The sequence below is a fragment of the Coregonus clupeaformis genome, chromosome 27 (assembly GCF_020615455.1).
Source record: "Coregonus clupeaformis isolate EN_2021a chromosome 27, ASM2061545v1, whole genome shotgun sequence".
NCBI classification, from domain to species: Eukaryota; Metazoa; Chordata; class Actinopteri; order Salmoniformes; family Salmonidae; genus Coregonus; species Coregonus clupeaformis.
The window spans coordinates 30968297-30974006 of record NC_059218.1 but is presented as its reverse complement, the minus strand read 5'-3'; the positions used below and the strand labels follow the sequence as shown (position 1 = coordinate 30974006).

At 46.8% G+C, this 5710-nt stretch overlaps 1 non-coding gene across 1 annotated transcript; it reads right to left on the bottom strand.

Annotated features, from left to right (window-relative positions):
- Window positions 1–5286: 5286 nt before the first annotated feature.
- On the bottom strand, window positions 5287–5360 carry trnas-uga. Its single transcript has one exon. It is a non-coding gene; the product is annotated as a tRNA-Ser (tRNA).
- Between the last annotated feature and the right edge of the window lie 350 nt (window positions 5361–5710).

Genomic DNA, 5710 nt, shown 5'->3' with positions numbered 1-5710 from the left:
CCGCCTCAGCTGACCACTGCAGGCGCACCGGACCACCCTTCAGAAGGGACGTTATGGGAGCTGCCACCTGTCCAAAACCCCGGATAAACCTCCGGTAGTAATTCGCAAAGCCCAAGAACTGCTGCACCTCTTTAACAGTGGTTGGGGTTTGCCAATTACGCACGGCTGACACACGGTCCACCTCCATCTTCACCCCTGACGCGGACAACCGATAACCCAAAAAGGAGACCGACTCCTGAAAAAACAGACATTTCTCTGCCTTGACATACAGGTCGTGCTCCAACAGCCTCCTCAATACACGACGCACCAGGGCTACATGCTCGGCTCGGGTAGAAGAGTACACTAGAATGTCATCAATGTACACAACCACCCCTTGCCCCTGCATATCCCGGAAGATCTCATCCACGAAGGATTGGAAGACTGACGGAGTGTTCATCAACCCGTATGGCATGACGAGATACTCGTAATGACCCGCAGTTGTACTAAATGCTGTTTTCCATTCGTCGCCCTCCCTAATGCGCACCAAGTTATACGCGCTCCTGAGATCCAGTTTTGTGAAAAACCGCGCTCCGTGCAATGACTCCGTCATGGTCGCAATCAGAGGGAGTGGATAACTGTACTTCACAGTAATCTGATTGATACCACGGTAATCAATGCACGGGCGCAACCCTCCATCTTTTTTCTTCACAAAAAAGAAGCTTGAGGACGCAGGGGAAGTGGAGGGCCGTATGTATCCCTGTCTCAAGGATTCGGCTATGTAAGTCTCCATAGCCTTTCTCTCCTCTTGAGACAAGGGATACACGTGGCTCCGTGGGAGCGCTGCTCCTGCCTGGAGGTCTATCGCACAATCCCCCTGTCTGTGAGGAGGCAGCTGCGTCGCCCTCGCTTTACTGAACACAAGTGCCAAATCCTCATATTCAGGTGGAATGTGCAATGCGGGTTTGGACTTTCCACCGAGGTCGCCCCCACGGAAACACCCAGACATCGCTCCTCACACTGAGCAGACCACTCCTTGAGAGCTCTCTGTTGCCACGAAATGGCAGGGTTATGGGTACTTAACCAGGGAATTCCCAGCACCACCGGGTACGCAGGGGAGTCGATCAGATATAGCTGAATAGTCTCCTCATGACCCCCCTGCGCACACATCCTAAGTGGTGCTGTGACTTCCCTAATCAACCTCGACCCCAACGGGCGGCTATCTAAAGCATGAACGGGAAAAGGATCGTCAACAGGCAGGAGGGGAATCCCTAAATCTAAACAAACTTCCGATCAACAAAATTCCCAGCTGCGCCTGAATCTACTAGCGCCTTATGCTGGGAATGAGGTGCAACCTGTGGAAAACTAACAGGTATACAAAAGTGCACAACAGAGAGCTCTGGGTAAGTGGGGCGTCTACTCACCTGGGAATGCTCCCCAGTGCGTGGCCTGTTGTCCCCTCCTCCTGGAGACCCTCCCCAGCACCTGGCCGCAGTGTGCCCTCCACGGCCGCAATTGGTGCAGGGGACAGCCCCCCTCGGGCTCCTTCTCCTCCTCTCTCTAGCGCCAGCACCCCGAGCTCCATAGGGCTCGGCTCGGAGGTGCTGGAGGATGGAATGGACGGACCCCACTCGGGACGTCCACGGGTGGCCAGCAGGGTGTCCAGACGGATGGACATGTCGACCAACTGGTCGAAGGTGAAATTGGTGTCCCTGCAGGCCAACTCACGCTGAACGTCCTCCCGTAGGCTACATCGAAAATGATCAATGAGGGCCCGTTCATTCCACCCTGCATCTGCCGCTAGAGTCCGGAACTCCAGTGCGAACGCCTGTTCGCTCCTCCTCCCCTGTCGGAGGTAGTATAGACGCTCCCCCGCCGCTTTGCCCTCAGGTGGATGGTCGAACACGGCCTTGAAGCGACGGGAGAACTCCGCGTAGGAGATGGTGGTGGCGTCTATCCTCCTCCACTCGGCGTTGGCCCATTCCAACGTCTTGCCTGTGAGACAGGAGATGAGGGCGGAAACGCTCTCGTGTCCCGAGGACACCGGGTGTACAGTGGCCAGGTAGAGCTCCACCTGCAGGAGGAACCCCTGACACCCGGCAGCTGTGCCGTCATACGCCCTCGGGAGCGAGAGCCGAATCCCACTGGGTTCCGGGCCTGGGACGGGCGGACCGACCGATGGTGGTGGTAAGGTAGGTGGGGGTGTGGGTACCCCTCTGGACTCCCATCGGTGCAGGGTGTTGATGACGTCCTGCAGAGCGGTCCCCAGTTGTCGGATCTGGTCATCCTGGCCGCGGACGTGCTCCTCCAGCGACTCAGGTGCTGCTGTTGCTCCTGCTAATTCCATCTTAAGGTGTGTAATTCTGTCGAGAACTCTGATGCGGATGTGGTGTGAATCAAATGCAGGACACAGGAGCTAAGTCAAACCAGACTTTACTTGCATAAACAAAATAACAAAACGGGTCTAACCAACCCGGAGGCGAACAATACGCCACAGTGCGTAAAACACTCCAAAACCGACTGCGCACAAAACAATAGTGCGACGGTACAAAATGAGTGACTGGCAAACAGCACTGCACCAAACGACAGGAGAAAACAATTACACACAACACATGACAAACTAATGGAACATATATAGGGTACATAATCACACTAACAGGGAACAGGTGTACAACTAGACAAAACCAAATGAACATCGAAACAAACAACGGTGGCAGCTAGTACTCCGGGGACGACGACCGCCGAAGCCTGCCCGAGCAAGGAGGAGGAGCAGCCTCGGCCGAAACCGTGACAAACTCAGAGTATGCTATTCTGTTCTTCTGAAACAGACTACATTTTCTTCATATCATGTTTCTTTAGACCTGTCTAAAATAAATAATGGATTTATTGTGATGGTGTAGGCTATATTCATTGACATTTTAAAATGTAGATGTTCCAAAGGTCTGCATCAGAGGCTTGTAGGCTATGCATGGAAGCCAGGAGATGCTAAATGTGTTTATGTTCATTAACGGTCAATTACTTTGAGACCGGCAGTTATTTGCTTGACAATCACCGGCTGCCAAAATGTCATGACTGCCACAGCCCTAGTAGGTGATTCAATGGTTAATGTTAAGTTTTTTTTTTTTACGATACCCATTCTCGTCATTCATTGAGAGCTGTTAGGAGGTCTACCTGTGCCCAGGCACCTGCCCCTTTTCCCTCCTACTTGCCAAGTGCCCTTTTGGGTGGTGGTATATTATATATGTTTTTGTATACCGTTTTATGTTGTTGTTGTTGTTCTGAACACACTGCCCCCAAGTCGTCATGACGTCGTCAAGTTCGCCACCCTCCACCCCTACCCCATCGGTTGATCTGCCATATATGGAGCTCATGCGCCTGGTTGTGCGTTTTTCACAGTCTGCCCTGTACTGAGTTTGCGCGCGCCCGGTATTCAAACATGCATGGCTTGAAAAGAGCTTGCAAGAAAGGCATTTCACTGTACTCATGCATGTGACAATAAAACTTGAAACTTGAGATGCGGTCACAGGTCGAGTGTGTGTAGCAAGCTACCTAGTTTATATATCAATATTACTGCCACAGCAGCACAACATTTGATTAACACTTGATTTACATCTTCATCAATATTCTGACTGGTTGGCTGATATCCTACGCACAGCAGAGAGAGGCAGAAGGACATAGAGAGAAGCTGACTTTCTGACACAACTCCATCCCTTCTTCAGTAGGAATTGCACATGTGTGTCAGGGCAGCAGCAGCACAGGTAGTCTAGACTAATCACCATATACTAAAATATCCACACAAGCCACTAGCCAGCCAGATAAATATCATGAGTTAAAAGTTATTATTTAAGAGCATTGAAGATAAATCACAATCAGTAAAAGAAATCAACATCAATGATCCAACACACTATCACAGATTATCGTGAAATAGACACAAATTACTTATTCGAAATTTGTGACAGGCACATAAAAAAGTTAAAATGTTTGTGTCCACCACACGATTTTCTTCATAATGGATTCGTGACCAGTACACAATTTTTGTGTACACTACACTATTTTCTTCATAATGAATGTGTCCAGTACACGATTTTTTTCATAAAGAATTGTAATATGTTGTGGCTAACATTAGCTAGGTTAGCTAGGTGGCTAACTATAGCTAAGCTAGGCATTAATAGGGGTTACGGTTAGGGTTAGGGGTTAAAGGGTTAAGGTAGGGTTAGCTAACTTTTTAAGTAGTTAAAAAGTAATAAGAAGCTGATATGACGTGTTTTCACAGGGATTTAGCAATGAGGTTAAATCCATTAGATAGGTCACTCTTGGTGCCACAAAGTCTGGATGCCAAGGAGGTCCAGGATGTCTAGGGAGCTCACTGGTGTTTATCTTAGAATGATTGATAGATGGAATATCCTGCCTGGGGTACAAGGGGAAAACATCAGGGTGGGGAATGCCCACTGATGTTTACCAGATGTTGTTGAAGAAATATGTAACATGGACTATAAGAAGCGAGATATTTTCTTTGTCCATCATTCGGATAGTAAGATGCAACCCACATGCAGCTTGCTATGTTGAATCCAGTACCGCAATATTAAATACATGTATCAACTCTCCATCTAAGTGTTTAAGTATCTTCTTGCATATAGAATTCCTTGATACCAGACAACTCATCATAACAAATTGGCATCTACAAACAGGATGCAGTTTTTCGGCCGAACCAACAGGTAAGCAGACTTTCATTTTTATTATTATTATTATGTTAAAATCTGCTTATCTGTGGTGAAGCTGAGCCGTAAAGAACGTTTCAAATTCAATATTTTGGAGGGGGAAAGATAAGTGATATGCAAGTATGTAAAAATATGTAAGAGGAGTATCGAATTAGACAATGACATGGTGCTATGATTCAAAATAGGGTACGTTCAGATAAATGAGTGGTACACAAAGGATAATAGAGTGGGTTTGAGTCCCTTAATGTGTAAAAACACATTATAAAGGTGGGTTTGAGTCCCTTAGTGTGTAAAAACATTACAAAGATGGGTTTGCGTGCCTTAAAAGTGTTGTTTAAAGGTTAGAGTCCTTTGTTACGAGGTTCAAGTCCTCAACAAGCTTGGTTAAAGGTTAGAGTCCTTTGTTAAAGGCCCTATCAGTTAAAATAAGCCATATTTGATTAAGGGAGAGTCAACACTATAGAGGAGAAGTACAAATTAAGGAGTTTCAGTCCTCTGAGAGTTAGAGTACATTTATATTTTAGTCATTTAGCAGATGCTCTCATCCACAGCGACTTACAGATAGTGAGTGCATACATTTTCTTTTCATACTGGCCCCCTGTGGGAATCGAACCCACAACCCTGGCGTTTCAAACGCCATGCTCTACCAACTGAGCTACACGGGGCGCTGTGTACCTTGGTGAAGAGAGAATTAGTCCTTTGTGAATTACTCAAAACGGGCAGGAGAGAGAGAAAACCATAACTAATACAGCAGCTACAATTTAACATATTGAATTATGGCACCAATTACTAAATAGACAAACAGGGAAAAAAAAGAAAAAAAGATCAAGATGGGTATTTGATTCAAATATTTAATTACTAATATTGCATGAACTAATAAAAACAATGGGGAGTCAACTCGGTAGACCGGTATCTGGCAAGACAATCACAATTAAGAATAAATCAGAGATTGATTTGCCTCGAGGAGAACTAAATGAAATTAGAAATTATTGCAGACAAATCCGCATGTCTCTATT